Source organism: Budorcas taxicolor, chromosome 3 (genome assembly GCF_023091745.1).
Source record: "Budorcas taxicolor isolate Tak-1 chromosome 3, Takin1.1, whole genome shotgun sequence".
Taxonomy (NCBI): Eukaryota; Metazoa; Chordata; class Mammalia; order Artiodactyla; family Bovidae; genus Budorcas; species Budorcas taxicolor.
In genome coordinates, this window is record NC_068912.1 from 21,255,687 (window position 1) to 21,273,335 (window position 17,649).

The 17,649-nt window shown below is 44.4% G+C and overlaps 2 non-coding genes across 2 annotated transcripts; both read left to right on the forward strand.

Moving 5' to 3' along the window:
- Positions 1 to 3,811: 3,811 nt before the first annotated feature.
- Positions 3,812 to 3,882, forward strand: TRNAG-CCC (transfer RNA glycine (anticodon CCC)). Its single transcript has one exon. It is a non-coding gene; the product is annotated as a tRNA-Gly (tRNA).
- Positions 3,883 to 14,480: 10,598 nt separating this feature from the next.
- TRNAE-UUC (transfer RNA glutamic acid (anticodon UUC)) lies at positions 14,481 to 14,552 on the forward strand. The gene has a single exon. It is a non-coding gene; the product is annotated as a tRNA-Glu (tRNA).
- Positions 14,553 to 17,649: the final 3,097 nt, after the last annotated feature.

The window sequence follows — 17,649 nt, forward strand, 5'->3', positions numbered from 1 at the left end:
GGCAGCTGTTTTAATACTGTAATGTGTAGTTGTCACCAGGATCGACAGAAAATTTTTATCATTCAAGCATTGCCCTTGATACTTTCCAGGTAAGGCATATCCATCCTCTGATACTTAACTCTGATGTCTACTCCTTCAGGCTTCTTTCTTCAAGTTCATGTGAATGAATATATAATTTTTCTATCTAGCTATTAACAAGCAACATGATGTTTTTGATACATATGTATGTTATTGAATTTCTCACACCTTAATTTTGGCATTATGCCAATATAAAACTATGTCACAAATGATGGACATTAGGATAATTTCAAACTACAGCTTTTGGGAAAGGCTGATATAAATGCCATTCTACTAGTTATTTGTGGATGTGAGCGTAAAATTCCATTGAAAGAAAGGGAGTAATGGACAGGAAATTGTCAAGGAAGGCAAGACCAATGGCTTTCTATCCTAGAGGTTTTTGTATGCCAGAGTGGAGAGGAGCAGTGAGGCAGGTCGTAGAAAAGTGGAATATTTATTGCCACTGAAGAGCACTAAAAAGGTGACTAGGAAGTAGATTGTGGCTGCCAGTTACCATGACTAAACACTCATGGTTCCATAACCTTATTTGCCACTAGCAACAGCTGCAGAAAATCGCCTCCTCTCACTTATGCAATTTCTGAGTGCATTTACATAGACCTTACATTTTCCACAAAATGTAACTCAAAATAGTTCATAGACTTAAAAGGAACATGCTAAATTATAAAAGTTCCAGAAGATAGCATAGGAGAAAATCTATGTGATCTTAGGCTTGACACTAAGTTTCCTGGGTATGAAACTCCATAGTGCGATGTAGTCCGAGACTGGGATAGGAAAAAGGATATGTAGTGACAATGGTTTCGGTTTCAAAAATTCCAAACCTCAGAGGTTTTAGTGGATAAACTCGGTACTTCAAAGATACTCCCAACAGGAGAGGTCTGCAGGATTAGCGGTTTGGAAGCACTTTGTGGCTTCAGAGGGCTGCAAAAACTGATTTTTCCAACACAGCATCTTAAGCTGTGCATTGGTTGGGAATTGAACCCATACTCTCCTGGATGGGAGGTGAGAATTCTGCCACTAAACCACCAGTGCTCTCCTATAAGTGCTTGCTCTCAGCTTCACCAGGAAGAGTCATAGGAATGATGTTGCAAAGGCAGATCAAAAAATCAGTTTATACAGGCCTGTTTATTCAAAATGCAGAACAAAGCCCCAAAAGCACACCCAGAACAGAAGTTTGTATAGGAGGTTTAGGTCAGGAAACACCATCAAGATGTGGAATTCAAATCAAAATACTGGACTCATTTCCTCACTTAGGATGCATTCTCTTCGCCCTCCTGTGGCTTGGTGCCTTCCAAACCCTTTCCCCTCACTCTTGAGACAAACACCAATTCTTCCCTAAACAGGCATTCCAGACCCAGAGACAGTTTGGGAGGCTCAAAATTTGGAGATGTGCCTGAGTTACTTCAGAAGATCTGAATGACAATTAAGCCTCTCTTCTCCTAACGCTCTTTTTCTTTCTTTTTTTTTTTTTTAATTTTAAAGCAATTTGATATCCTCTTCTCCTGATTCAATAACAGTAACATAAATTATAACAAAAATTTATTGAAGTGGACACCTAAGTGAATTTAATCTATTCTCTTCAGAATTAATGATTAACCAGGTAAGATACTCTTTTGAGTTGTTGAAAAGGCCAAGAATCAAATGGCTTTGCTTTTAAGCTCTTGTGTTTGAGAGAGACCTACGAAAGGGTGAATAAATTAAAATTTCACTCGAAGATTTCCCTTTAGCCCCACCCTCTTTGGTCATTCAAGGAGGGCATGCAGAGAAGAATGATTGCATTTGATTCTGGATAGATGCTGGATTGCTACTCTTCTGTCTAACATAAATTTCTTTTGCCCTTTGCCTTGTCTGATATTCAAATTATCCCTTTTTTAGTCTTTCAAAAAAAAAATTAGCCTGGAATAGGCCAAGCACTAATCCATGCACAATCACTGCACAGTGCAGAGCCCCAGAGTTTCTCTCCTCCTGAGCATCTCTTTTAAGTCCTTAGAAAAGCCCAAGGATCAAAATAGCCAGTTTTCAGACTCTGGTGTCTCATAGAGACCTACACAAAAGTATAAGTGAAGTTTTCGCACCAAGGTTTATTCCCTTCATCACACCACACCATACCTTTCCCCTCTCCTTCTCAGCTCTTGAGTTGTTTTCAGCTCTGAAGATCCACTCAAGATCTTTTTAGCACATTACACTCAAGCAAAACTTTATTTTTGATCATTTTATTCTCCACCTTTTTCAGTTGTTATGCTGCAGTTCCGATGCTTTGCAGACTCATCATTCTGCCTATCTCGCTAAATTTATTTTTTCTTTATCTGTTAGTGTGTGTGTGTGAGAAAGAAACTTTCCTTTATTTGCTCCTCTCTCTCTCTTCCCTTGTTTAACAACTCTAGACTATAAACTATGCTAGGCACTGTGCTATCTCTTGAAAATATTTTATTTACATACATAGTCTTGGTTTTTGTGGGAAATATAAATCTTTTTCTTATGAAAATATGTCTTTGGAAGACAAAGTCAAGTAAAATGTGATTTTGTTAGAACACAATGTCAAAAGCAAAGGGGACATATCACACATTCAATTCTGGCAGTCAGGAAAGTCTCTCCAGGGGAAACTTCTGAACTGAGACCTGAAGAACGAGGATGAGTTTGAAGAATGAAGAGGGAGTTGTGAAAGGCCTCCCTGTAAAGAGAAGCAAGTCCCTGAAAGGGAGAGAGTTCCTGAAACATCAAGTTACTTCACTGTTGCTGGACTTGGGAACTGGCAAGAGGTATCTCGATGATAAGGAGGGGGAGAAGCAGGTACATGTCCTAGAGGTAATAAGACATTTTAGTGAAGGAATATGGGGACACTGGGTGGCTTTAGGCAACAGGCATGTTCAGATTTGGGCTGTGCAAGGGCACTCAGGATACAGTGAGGCAAATGAATACCACTCAGTCATAAGAAAGAACAAAATTCTGCCATTTGCTGTTTATGGATAAACTTGGAGGGCATTAAGCTGAGTGAAATTAGTCAGACAGAGAAAGACAAATACTGTATGATAGCACTTATAGGTGGAATCTAAAAAACACAACAAACTAGTAAATATAACAACAACAACAAAAAAGATTAAAAGAGCAAACTAATGGTTATCAGTGAGTTGGGGGGCAACATAAGGTTAGGAGTGCGGAAGGTTCAGACTATTAGGTGTAAGATAGGCTCAAGGAGGTATTATACAACATGATGAAATAGCCAATATTTAGTAACAACTGTAAATGGAAAGTAACCTTAGAACTTGTATATTTTGAAATCTTAAATGTAAAATTTTTAATTAAAAATATTTTTTTACTTGCCAATTTTAGCAAGTTAGACCATTTTCTCAGACTCTTTAAGACCATTGCATAGACTCTTTTACGTAAAACTTAAGGTTGACAGTTGAAGGTCTAGGGTTATAAACAAGGGATCTGAATGAATCTCCGATGTTTTTCTGCAAGGGTCTGTTCTGTGATTGGAAGGAGCCTTTATCAGAGCTGTAATGTGAGCGAACAAAACCAGTATTTCTATATTTCATTTGGTTGTCCCCACCGCATGCTATTGCCTGATTGTCAATCTCTTTTGCAAGCCTTTCCTTTGAGTGCCTTTCAGTCCGTGAGTTCTATCTTCCAAAGACAACACCTATTTGGGAAGTCTTTTGTTTCCCCACCACCAGGCCCTTGGTTATTGTGGAGATTCTTTCTGGAGAGCTGTCAAAATGCCGCTTGTGGCAAGGCATTGGTGGTTCAGTGGTAGAATTCTCGCCTCCCACGCGGGAGACCCGGGTTCGATTCCCGGCCAATGCATAGTGCCCAAGTGCTTTGCACACTTTCTTGTTTTGCCTAGTGCACAGTCAGGTCTGAATACTACGCGGTTCTGGCCACCAGGAGCAGGAAAAGGAGAACTGAAAATCTCGAGGTGGTTCTGAACAGAAGACTGTAAGGGGAAGAGGTCAACTGGGGCTTTGCAAAACTCTGAGGTGTTTGGGTATATGGAGAAGCATTTGGTGGCTGGCAGCGCAGCAACCACCTCGCTGGTGGGTTCCTACCTTTCAATGTGTATTTCTGTGGGCCTTCGATTTAGAATATTTGGACTTGTTACTTTTCAGTTTTTCTCCCAGAAGGTCTTAGCAACCCAAAGAGCCATCAGGTCGCTGATTCACACTCTGGAGCTTGGGCTGACGAATGGGCCATAACCCACCATGGAGCGAGAATTAAGAGAGCAGCTGCAGGGGTTCATGTTTGGGAACACATGTAAGAATTAAAGATTTTAAAATTAAAAAAATAAAAAACTTAATACTAAAAAAAATAAAAATAAAAATTAAAATTAAAAAAAAAAAGAGAGAGCAGCTGCGGCCCGGCCGACCCCCCAGTGTCCAAGGAGGCGCCAGCGGCCAAGGTAGAGGAAAGGCTGAGCGGAGGAATCCGCGCCAACAGGAGCGGAGATGCAAAGACGGGGTCTTGCGCAGCAGTGGCAAGATGTCTCAGGCTGTGCGCCGGCCGTTGTGATGAATTTAACATCGTCAGCCACTTCGGCCTCTGCGTGTCCTGTGAGCCCATCGGTGTTCCAGGAAGGATCTCATGTACCTGGAAATGCGTGTCAACAGTACTATATATATAGTTGTTCTGTCGCTAAGTCGTGTCCGACTCTTTGCGACCCCATGGACTGCAGCATGCCAGGCTTCCCTGTCCTTCACTGTCTCTCCGAGTTTGCCTAAGTTCCTGTCCATTGAATTCAGTGATGCCATCCAACCATCTCATCCTATGTTGTCCCCTTCTCCTCCTGCCTTCAATCTTTCCCAGCATGAGTCCTTTCCAACGAGTTGGCTCTTTGCATCAGGTGCCCAAAGTATTGGACCTTCAACTTCAGCATCAATCCTTCCAATTGAGGGTTGATTTCCTGTAGGATTGATTGGTTTGACCTCCTTGCTGTACAAGGGACTCTCAAGAGTCTTCTCCAACACCACAATTCGAAGGCATCAGTTCTTCGCGCTCAGCCTTCATTATGGTCCAGCTCTCACATCCCTGCATGACTACTGCAAAAACCATAGCTTTGACTATACCTTTGTCAGTAAAGTGATGTGTCTGCTTTTTAATATGCTGTCTAGGTTTGTCATAGCTTTCCTTCCAAGGAGCAAGCGTCTTAATTTTGTGGCTGCAATCACTGTCCACAGTGATTTTGGAACCCCGTATTCTGTGTAGTAATTATTATTTTCTTCCTCTATATAGTTAATGTGGCTAATTAGATTAATTTATTTTCTAAACAACATCAATTATTTTCCAAGATAAGACCAATTTTGTAATAGCATTCAATGAGCTTTCTTGGTGATTCAAATGGTAAAAAATTTGCCTGCAATACAAGAGACCTCGGTTTAATCTCTTGGTCAGGAGGAACTCCTTGCTCCCTTCTTCCTGCCCCAATGTTCTTTTCTGGGGAGTTCGATGAATACAGAGGCTATATATCCCATTGGATCCCAAAGAGTTGGACACGACTAAGTGACTACTTCTTACATACATCATTACTATATTATTTGATTCAGTATTTAACACTTTCCACATACTTTTTTTCTTATTTTTATTTTCACATACTTTTGTAACACATTACTTGACTCAGTATTTTTAAATTACAGCTATATTCAGCAATGACAGTCCTATAACTTCTGTTTGTTACACTATATTTTTTGGAGAGTTTGGCTTTAGTCTAAACTCATAAAATAAATTGGAGAAAATGTGCCATCTTTTAATTCTTTTGGAATTTCTTTGCTCAGGAGCCATTTCTTCTAATGAACATTTTTTAGTCCTGGAGATTTCTTTGCAGGAAGATTTTTAAATTCTGACTTGAAAAACTTTAGTGCTTGTAGACTAGTTCTTCCCACCCCTGCAAAAAAAAAAAAAAAAAAAAAAAAATTCATTATTGGGACAAATGATTCAGTTCCTCTAAAATATTTATTTTGTGTTTAAGAGATTAACTTATTGTTCCCTTATGTCTACAAGTTTAGTAGCAATGACTTCCTTTTTCTCTCTGAACAGTTTTATGAGCTTTAGTAGTCTTTTCAACGTCAACCATTTATATTTTCTCTTCTGTATATTTATAACTTTAAAATTTCTGCTTTTCTAGTTAATTTCTACTCCTATCTGCTTCTGTTATTGTTATTCTTTTAGTAACTGTAAGATGAAGATTTATGTCTTCAGCAATCAGCCTTAATTTTCATAATTTGCATTTATGTTTGTGTTCAGTTCAGTTCAGTCACTCAGTTGTGTCTGACTCTTTGCAACCCCATGAACCACAGCACACCAGGCCTCCTTGTCCATCACCAGCTCCCGGAGTCCACCCAAACCCATGTCCATTGAGTCATTGATGCCATCCAACCATCTCATCCTCTTCTCCTCCTGCCCTCAGTCTTTCCTAGCATCAGGGTCTTTTCAAATGCGTCAGTTCTTCGCACCAGGTGGCCAAAGTATTGGAGTTTCAGCTTCAACATCAGTCCCTCCAATGAACACCCAGGACTGATCTCCTTTAGGATGGACTGATTGGATCTCCTTGCAGTCCAAGGGACCCTCAAGAGTCTTTTCCAACACCACAAAAGCATCAATTCTTCGGTGCTCAGCTTTCTTTATAGTCCAACTCTCACATCCTACATGACCACTGGAAAAACCATAGCCTTGACTAGACAGACCTTTGTTGGCAAAGTAATGTCTCTGCTTTTTTAATATGCTGTCTAGGTTGGTCATAACTTTCCTTCCAAGGAGCAAGTGTTTTTTAATTTCATGGCTGCAATCACCATCTGCAGTTATTTTGGAGCCCTCAAAAATTAAGTTTGTCACTGTTTCCACTGTTTCCCATCTATTTGCCATGAAGTGATGGAACCAGATGCCATGATCTTAGTTTTCTGAATGTTGAGCTTTAAGCCAACTTTTTCACTCTCCTCTTTCACCTTCATCAGAGGCTCTTTAGTTCTTCTTCACTTTCTGCCATAAGGGTGGTGTCATCTGCATATCTGAGGTTATTGATATTTCTCCTGGCAGTCTTGATTCCAGCTTGTGCTTCTTCCAGCCCAGCATTTCTCATGATGTACTCTGCATATAATTAAATCAGCAGGGTGACAATATACAGCCTTGACGTACTCCTTTTCCTATTTGGAACCAGTCTGTTGTTCCATGTCCAGTTCTAACTGTTGCTTCCTGACCTGCATATAGATTTCTCAAGAGGCAGGTCAGGTGGTCTGATATTCCCATCTCTTTCAGAATTTTCCACAGTTTATTGTGATCCACACAGTCAAAGGCTTTGGCATAGTCAATAAAGCAGAAATAGATGCTTTTTCTGGAACTCTCTTGCTTTTTCGATGATCCAGCAGATGTTGGCAATTTAATCTCTGGTTCTTCTGCCTTTTTTAAAACCAGCTAGAACATCTGGAAGTTCACAGTTCACATATTACTGAAGCTTAGCTTGGAGAATTTTGAGCATTACTTTACTAGCGTGTAAGATGAGTGCAATTGTGCGGTAGTTTGAGCATTCTTTGGCATTGTCTTTCTTTGGGATTGGAATGAAAATTGACCTTTTCCAGTCCTGTGGCCACTGCTGAATTTTCCAAATTTGCTGGCATATTGAGTGCAGCACTTTCACAGCATCATCTTTCATGATTCGAAATAGCTCAACTGGAATTCCATCACCTCCACTAGCTTTGTTTGTAGTGATGGTTCCTAAGGCCCACTTGACTTCACATTCCAGAATGTCTGGCTCTAGGTGAGTGTGAGTGATCACACCATCATGATTATCTTGCTCGTGAAGATCTTTTTTGTGCAGTTCTTCTGTGTATTCTTGCCACCTCTTCTTAATATCTTCTGCTTTTGTTAGGTCCATACCATTTCTGTCTTTTATCAAGCCCATCTTTGCATGAAATGTTCCCTTGGTATCTCTAATTTTCTTGAAGAAATCTCTAGTCTTTCCCATTCTATTGTTTTCCTCTATTTCTTTGCATTGATCACTGAGGAAGGCTTTCTTATCTCTCCTTGCTATTCTTTGGAACTCTGCATTCAAATGGGTATATCTTTCCTTTTCTCCTTTGCTTTTCACTTCTCTTCTTTTCACAGCCATTTGTAAGGTCTCCTCAGACAGCCATTTTGCTTTTTTGCATTTTTTTTTCCTTGGGGATGGTCTCAGTTCCTGTCTCCTGTACAATGTGACGAACTTCCGTCCATAGTTCATCAGGCACTCTATCTATCAGATCTAGTCCCTTAAATCTATTTCTCACTGCCACTGCATAGTCATAAGGGATTTGATTTAGGTCATACCTAAATGGTCTAGTGGTTTTCCCCACTTTCTTCAATTTAAGTCTGAATTTGGCAATAAGGAGTTCATGATCTGAGCCACAGTCAGCTCCTGGTCTTGTTTTTGCTGACTGTATAGAGCTTCTCCATCTTTGGCTGCAAAGAATATAATCAATCTGATTTCGGTATTGACCACCATCATCTAAAGACGGGTTTAGCTTCATCTTTGGTATATACGTAGTATTTCAATTTTGTTTGATTCAGAATATTTCCTAATTTTTATTTTCAAATATGCTTTGACTCAGGAGTGGTAGAAGTGTTTCTAAAATTTCAAACACGAGAGATTTTGTTCTTATATTTATAACTGAATTCTAGTGACTAGTGGATTCTCTTAAAATGTTATTTTTGGATACTTCTACAGCTCCGCTTATGCTGAGCCACCGGCCTTTAGAAGGATAGTTATATCGTCTCTAAAGCCTCGGAAAACCGGGAAAACCCGTGGGGAAGCCGTGAGTCCTGCGATTCCGAGGGAAGAAGGGCAGCATCCCCACCATGCTTTGCTCCCCTCGCTGTAGCTCGAATTTGAGCCGAGATTGCTATAACCATCAATAGTATTAACAACACCGTACAGTCACGATGAGCCACAGGCCAGCTGGCAGCCACAGCACTTTTTGTAAGTTTTTGAAGGCTAATATATTCACACTGTCTTGGCTGTTTTATTTGTGCACACTTACAGAAATTCGTGCTTTTCTCGTTTTCATGCTCTTCTCTGATTCTCCATCCCCACTCTGCTACTTAATAAAAACAATTTTTCTCTCTCAGGATCTGGCCCAAGCCTCCTCACAGGCTTCCTGGGAGGTATTGTTGTCTTATTCTTGCGTTTGCCTGCTCTAGCTCCTTTTCATGTTTCCTCTTTTTATCTGATCTTTTTCCAGAGAGATTCTTCTGCACCCAGAAGGGCCACATCTACAAATTCCTGCCCAGGGGCGAACTTGGTAGAATGAAGGCGGAGCAAACCCAGAGCCACCTGTGAGCCCACCGGCAGTTCAGCTCAGAGGGCAAGGCAACCCATTCCAGTATTCTTGCCTAGAAAATCCCATGGACAGAGGAGGCTAGGCTTGCAAAGAGTCAGACTCGACTAAAGCCACTTAGCACGCATGCATGTTTGTATCATTACAGATAATGCTGCAGTCATCTTTCTTATACACATATCCATAGGACAGAATGCCAGAAGAGCAAATGCTCTATCATAGATTATACATGGTTTTGTATATAAGTCCATGTATATAATTGTCTTGCCTTTGTTGACTTGTTAGCTATAACCTGTTATTTCAGCAATTGCTTTAGGCTTTATGCCATACATCTGCAACTTACCACAGTCCACCTTCAAGAGAAGTCACACCAGTTCACATTTCTCCCCTTCCTGCCTTTATTTGTTTTGTTGCATTTAACTTTGCATATGTTATAAACCCAGAGTTTATAACTATCCAAGTAACAACAATCCAAGGTTATTACTTTTCTTAAACTGTCCTATTTTTTCACCAGCCCTGGGACTGACTAGACTCTGGCCCAACCCATTAGCCAGCCAATTGAAGTGTCTGGACCCCTCAGAGTTACCTTTGTCCGGAACTAGCCCCATCTACCAGCAGTTAGACACCAGCTTGGGGACTCCTGGGCCCTCCAGCCAGACCAGACCTCAGGACCTGGCTTTGCCCACCAGTGTGCCAGTACTAGCCCTAGCACCCAGGGGTTCCACAGCCAGCTGCCTCTTGACCCTGCCATGCTAACCAGTGGCTGGAGATTCCAAACAAGGCAGGGCCTAGCAATCAAAGAGATTGGAGCCAGCTAATCCTGCCAGACCATGCACTGTGGTCAGCCAGCCACAACAAAAGGACCCATGCAGCCCACATACAGGGCACCCCTAGAGCATATCGTTCTGGTGATGAGAGGGTAGCAGGCTGCTGGGATCCACAGGAAGTCCCGTACAAATGGCCACTTCTCTAAGGCCAGGATACATAACTACCCTACCAGATATGGAGAAATAAAAACAGTGCATTAGCAAAATGAGGTCATGCTCCAAATGAAGGAACAAGATAAAACTCCAAACTTAAGTGAAGTGGCAGTCTTTTACTTAGTTCATGAGGTTCTCACAGCAAGTATACTGGGATGGTTTGCCATTCCCTCCTCCAATGAATCATGTTTTGTCAGAACTCTCTGCTATAACCAGTCCATCTTGGGTGGCCCTGCATAGCATGGCTCATAGCTTCATTGAGTTATGGCAAGCCCCTTCACCCCCACAAGACAGTGAGTGATTCATGAAGGGGAAAAGTAGAGCTGCAGTCTATAGCAGGAAAGATGCATCGCTGGGTGAACTCGAACCACGAACCTTTCAGTTAACAGCCAAACAAGTTAACAGATTGCACCACAAAAACAGCCCAAAATCATGGAATCAGAAGATGGTTGCTTCTTGGCAGGAAAACTGTGACAAACCTAGACAGTGTGTTGAAAAGCATAGACATTACTGCAGACAAAGATCCGTATAGTCAAGGCTATGGTCTTCCCCATGGTCATGTATGGTTGTGAGAGCTGGACCGTAGAGAAGGCAGAATCCCAAAGAATTGATGCCTTCAAACTGTGGTGCTGGAGAAGAATCCTGAGAGTCCCCGGGACAACAAAGAGATCAAACCAGCCAATCTTCAGGGAAATCAACCCTGAATACTCATTGGAAGGACTGATGCTGAAGCTGAAGCTCCGGTATTTTGGTCCTCTGATGCGAACAGCAGACTCATTGGAAAAGTCCCTGGTGCTGGGAAAGATTGAGGGTAGAAGAAGAGGGCATCAGAGCATGAAATCATAGGATGGCATCACCAATGCAATAAACATGAACTTGGGCAAACTCCAGAAGATGGTGAGGGATTGGGAGGCCTGGCATGCTGCAGCCCACAGAATCTCAAAGAGATGGACACAACTGGGCAACTGAACAACAACAGCAGGCGGTCTACCCCAGAAAAGATTAGATTTCAGAGATACAGAGAGCAGAAAAAAAGGTGATTCTCAGAGCCCAGGGCTGAATGCAGCTGTGCAAGGCTCCCAGCCTTTGCCTCACTGCTCATCACCCTTCACCACCCTCTCCCTCCTGAGTGAGGCTTTGGGCTCAGAGGCCAGGCCACAAGATGGATTCCATCCTACTCTAGCTTTAGCGCTGTGTGCTGGGGGAGCCAATGTGATGGTCTCTTTCGAACCTCAGTTGCCTTTTGAATCAGGGGCAGACTTGGTTCTCAGTGGGTGATGAGCAGATTCATCTATTTCCTGTTTCCTGACCTGACTGCGGGGCACCTCTCCTGGTTAAAAGCATGTGTACCGGCTCCTTTCCCCCCCAACCATTTCAATTTGTGGAGCATGAAATTCTTCATCTTTGTGTCTTTGGTTTGAGCCCCATGCAGAGTTGAATTCGTTCTCTATTTTTCTGTCGTGAAAATCAAATTGTTTCACAAGTGTGCTGGGGTGAGGGAAAGCCAAGTTTGCTTCACAGGGATGCATTTCTTGGTTTTCTGAGACATGATCCCTGTCAATGTGTAGAGGAGATTTAGGCCCCTGAAGAAAAGGTGTGGGGATTTTCAGATGGAAAGATAACCTGAAGGCAAGCCTTCTCCTGTGTCCTCCTTGGAATGTCTGTGGCCTGGCCTCTAAAGAGCTTACTCAGAGCAAAGAAAGGAGGCCTGGTTCCTAGTGCTGAGTTGGCTTACGGTAGTAGAACTTCTGGGTTTGGGGGGAGATAAACGCAGCTACACATTTTGCCATAACCCACCCCATTTGCCCCCGTTTTTGAAAAAACAGGAGTTCAGGGGGAAAGTTTCAGGGAGAAAAAAAAAAAAGGAACCTGTTTTCGCCCGGGGGACCTTTCGGGTGTTAGGCGAACGTGATAACAACTACACTACGGAAACCCCGTGGGTACCAACGCCTAATGACAGCTCCAAGAAATGAACTTGTCGCCAAGACTGGCCCACCAAAAATTTTTGAAGAAAAAGGATCCTGGGAGCACCTTCGATCTCCCAAGCACGTAGACTGCAGTTCCCGAGAGGCCTTCCTTAAGGTTAGGGTTTCTCGCCTCCCGCGAAGCGAGGTCCCTGGGGCCCCCACCTCCAACTGAGTCTCCAGTTCTTCAGCCTAGCGCCAGAGACCAGGGATCGCTCCATTGAATCCCCATCTTCCAGAAGCCGCAGGAGCTGGGAGTGATGGGCGCATCTGAGCCGCAAGCAACCTGGACGCCCTTCAGTGTAGACGCCGCCCCTCCCCGGCTGCAGACGGCACAGGTGGTCGGTCAGCGCTCTTGGCTCTCGGAAATGAGCGGTGTTTCGAATTCACCCGGGAACGCGAGGCCCGGCCCTCCCCTCTGCTCCCAAGCTCCGCGCGCTCTTGCCTTGCAGCCCTTTCGCCGCAGCGCTTCTCCCCCGAGGTCCGCGGCAAACGGGGTTCCTCAGGTTACTGCTGCTATGGCTTATTCTAGTTGCCCAATATAGTTCAAATCCAAGACTTTCACCACGCTTTCACGTTTCGCATGAAGAGCAGCAAAGGCTGAAGGCTCAGGTCTTTAGTCTGTTTGAAAATAGCGAGTACCAACGCAGGCCGAGACTTTCTTCCCTGCCTGCATTGAATTCGCTTGCAGACCAGGCCCCGCATAAAGCCGCGGGGGAGCCAGGCTCGGTCCACAAAGATCTCAAGGTCGTTCATTCCTCGCTTATTGTACTTGAGATTCTTCTTGAGAAACAGTTTTGTTTTACCTTTTACAATGCCTGAAACGCCTTTTATAATTTTCCAGTTCAACAGGTCATGAAGTAAGAATTTTAACCTAGGACGGCAGAGGTCAAGGCAATTTTCCCAGAAAGCTGGCGTCTGGAGGGATTTCCGTGTTCACCTCACAGCAGGCAGTTTCTTTTTGCTGAAAAACTTAATGCAGTGTTGTCTGTGTGTCTGTCTGCCTCTGGTTACCTTTAGAAGTAAAAGGTAACAAGCTTGGGGATGTAGGTGCGTTTTCTCCTGCAGTGGTTTTTCTTCTTTTCTTAGTGCGGCGGTCACAGCCATTTCCTTCCAGCGTGAGGTTCACCGGGCTCCGACCCCGAGGGAGGCGCGGCCGCTTGCGCACCGGCCCGCAAGCTACGGGGCTCCGCCTGGTTCCGCGTGGACTCCGAGTGCGGTCGAGGGTGCGACTGCAAGGCAGCACCCTCACCAGCGCTGGAGTCTGAGTCCCCACAGAGGCGGACTTGAAAATTGCTTTAGATCAGGACTTTACATGAAATTCCCCTGCTTTCCTCCCATCCAGGTCCTAGTTCTTACCTCTCACGTCCAGCCAGAGGAGCGGATTAGCGGTCTTTCGGTCCGGTCCAGCGCGCTGCCTTTCCATGTAGACGGGACGAGGCGGGTGGTTCTTTCCCCGACAGAGGGGGCGGGGGGCGGGGAGACGGACCACCTTTCTCGGGAGAGTCGTTTGCCCAAGTCCAGAGTCGCGAAAAGGAGGGACTGGGACTGTGTGGGACCGAGAGGCAAACGCCAAGTCCTGACTAATTGGATGTGGGTCTGAGGAAAGCGCGGCGTCAGGGACAACTGGAGGCCTGAGCCCAGGGAGCTGGAGATGGCGTCATCCAAGGCGGGAGAACCGCAGGGCAGCAGATCGTGGGGGAAGACCGGACGGAATCCAGGTCTGGGTGCGGAGCCTTGTTCGCAAGCGTTTTGCATCCGGCCCTCCCGGTTCCTGCACCCGCCTGGAGTCTTTTGTGTCGCTGGGGATCCCGAGGTCTCACCCGCGGGGCTGCCCTCCCGCCTCTCCCGCCCCCGCCCCGGCGACCTGCTCTCCACGCGCGCTCGCCGGGAAAGGGCGCGTCTCCAGGGCAGTTGTGAGGTGCGCCGGGACTGCGCAAGTCGTGGGGACGTGAGGATCAGGTGGACCTCCGGGCGCGTCCACTGTCACGCAGAGCGCTCGGCCTTTGGTGTGGAGCTCCTCATTTGGAGAAAGCAGGGAAGGAACGTTCTTTGAGTACAGTTCCTTGGAGGAGGGTGCGGGACTCAGATAGGAGGGCGAGAGACGCCACACACTGTTTTCCGGTTTCCTGTTCTCACTTACGAGGACCTTAGCACGTAGTTCCCTGGTGGTCTAGTGGCTAGGATTCGGCGCTTTCACCGCCGCGGCCCGGGTTCGATTCCCGGTCAGGGAAAGTGGAGTCTTTTGCTTTCATCTCCCCGTACAGAGTTTTCACTTGCTCCCTGTGGCTCAGACCGTAAAGAATCTACCGGCAATGCGGGAGACCTGAGTTCCTATCCCTAGGTCGGGGAGATATCCTCGAGCCGGGAATGGCAACCTGAAAAATTTCAAGGACAGAAGGGCCTGGCCTGCTACAGTCCGCCACTAACACTTTCATTTTCCACAAGTGTGATGCACCCCAGTGTCCCCATGCAGTAAAATTTCTGCATTGAATCCTTAGGTCAGTGAGATCGGGCCACAGGTCCAGGGCATCTCCCAGAGTGGTGGGGGGAAATGTGAGGAGCAGTCTGGACAGCCCTTCACCTCCACTCCTCCCTTCATCTCAGGAACCCAGAATCTCACTTTGAGTGTCCATCTTAAGAGAACTTGGGACCTGAGCACCAATTACTCCTTTAAAAAGAATTACTGAGCATCAATTACTCCTTTAAAAAGAAAAAGAAAAACAATTTTGAAACCTATAAAATTTTACAAGTATACTAATAGTATATATTCTTCACTTCCGCAGTGCCTCAGACAGTAAAGAATCTGCCTGCAATGTGGGAGACCTAGATTTGATCCCTGGGTTGGGAAGTTCCCCTGGAGAAGGGAATGACTACCCAATCTAGTATTCTTGCCTGGAGAATTCTATGGGCAGAGGAGACTGGCAGGCTACAGTCCATGGGGTTGCAAAGAGTTGGACACTGCTAACCCTCTCACTTTGGAGAAGGCAATGGCACCCCACTCCAGTACTCTTGCCTGGAAAATCCCATGGATGGAGGAGCCTGGTAGGCTGCAGTCCATGGGGTCGCTAAGAGTCGGACACAACTAAGCGACTTCACTTTTACTTTTCACTTTCATACATTGGAGAAAGAAATGGCAACCCACTCCAGTGTTCTTGCCTGGAGAATCCCAGGGACAGGGGAGCCTAGTGGGCTGCCATCTATGGGGTTGCACAGAGTTGGACACGACTGAAGCGACTTAGCAGCAGCAGCAGCAGCAGCAACCCTCTCACTTTCATTCTTTACCTAAGTGTACAGTTAACATTTTCCTACATTTGCTTTCTCGCTCCCTCTCCATATACATGATTTACTCCACCATTTGAAAGTAACTTGCAGACGTCTCAAGATCACTCTTTGGGCCACTGTTGCTCCCTTCCTTTGGCACATCCCTCAAAACCAGCTTTTGCAGGACCTGTTCTCCAAGGCCAGGGGAAGATTTTGTCCTTTCGCCCTGTTCTCCATAGGCTATAAGAAGCTTCAGGTGAAAATTTATCCTGCTCTTCTGATAGTGTAGGCCAGGCAGGCCTAGAGCTTTTAGAAGGAATAGGACTAGGCTAGTATCCCCTCAGCCCTGCTGCCCTGTGGACTCTGCTTAGTTACTCTAGTGGGCTGTGTGGTCTTGGGTTCAACTGAGTGCTGGAACCACTCACCTTGGGAGAGACAAGAAAGTGCCGCTGCCTCCTCGCTTCTAGCCTGGCTCTCTGCGTCCTGCTAGAATACTTTATGTTTATAACAGATTACTTTACTCACTTCCCTCCCACTCCTCCTCCTTCCCCTCTGGTAACCATTACTCTGTTCTCTGTACCTATGTGCTTGTTTTTGTATGATTTGGTTTGTTCATTCATTAAAACATTTAAAAAATTCCATATGTGAGTGAAATCACATAGTATTTGTATTTATTTGCTTATTTCACTTAGCATAGTACCCTCAAGTCCATCCACGTTATAGCAAATGGCAGATTTTGTTGTTTTTAAGGCCAAGTAGTACTGCATTGTGTATGTATGCCACATCTTCTTTATCCATTCATCTGTTGATAGACACTTGGGTTGTTTCTATATTTTGATTATTGTAAATCATGCTGTGATGTACATATGGGTGTATATATTTATTCCAATTAGTGATTTTGTATTTTCTAGGTAAAGGCCCAGAAGTGGAATAGCTGGATCATATGGCTGTTTTATTATTAATTTTTAAAGGAATCTCTACACTTTTTCCATAGTGGATGCACCATTTGAATTCCTACCAACGTTGTAAATGCTTCTGATGCCACAAAAAAGTGAAGAATCTTTCCTGTGGTGGAAGGATGAAGGGAGCAAGTGGCAAATTATCTCCTCAAAAGTAGGGGATAATTCTCAAGAGTTTCCAGAGTTGTCTGAATCACTGTTGTCAGGTAGATGGCTACCTTGTAATAATGGTGCTTATTCTTTTTTTTTTTTTTTAAGATAATCTCATTAAATGTTTTAAAAATATTTTGGGAATGTCTTTTTTAAGAATCTGGCAGTATGCAACATTGTTCTACTCTAAAACCACCCTGAAACTGCTCAAGGATTTTCATATATTTAGATTACTTAACACTTACTTACTGAACCCACGCTTTAACAACCCAAGAAATAACGGTGCTTGGCCCTGTCCTGTCCTGGTCTTGAATGGTCCTGGCCCCAGTCTGAGGTATCTTGATTTGTGGTTCATATTCAACTGTGCTTCTCTCCAACATAGGTTAGTGACCAAGCTTCTACAGCCAGGATTCCAGAGGAATCCAGAGACACACTTGATGGGGTTTTTTCTTGCCCTTCCATAGACGTTGAAAAAAAAAGGAGACATGAAAGTCTTTCACAAAAGCAGTTTCTACCTGCTTTCCATCTGAGATACTTTCCTATAAGAAGAACCTGTAGTGGTAATTCCTAATAATATACTTTCACAGCCTTGAGAAATTCCACAGAAATCAGTTCAGTTCAGTCGCTCAGTCGTGTCCGACTCTTTGCGACCCCATGAATCGCAGCATGCTAGGCCTCCCTGTCCATCACCATCTCCCAGAGTTCACTCAGACTCACATCCATCGAGTCCGTGATGCCATCCAGCCATCTCATCCTCGGTCGTCCTCTTCTCCTCCTGCCCTCAATCCCTCCCAGCATCAGTCTTTTCCAATGAGTCAACTCTTCGCATGAGGTGGCCAAAGTACTGGAGCTTCAGCTTTAGCATCATTCCTTCCAAAGAAATTCCAGGGTTGATCATCTGGAAAAACAGCATATATTAAGAAATCATGTTAATAATTATCTTTCATGTTTTTCTTAA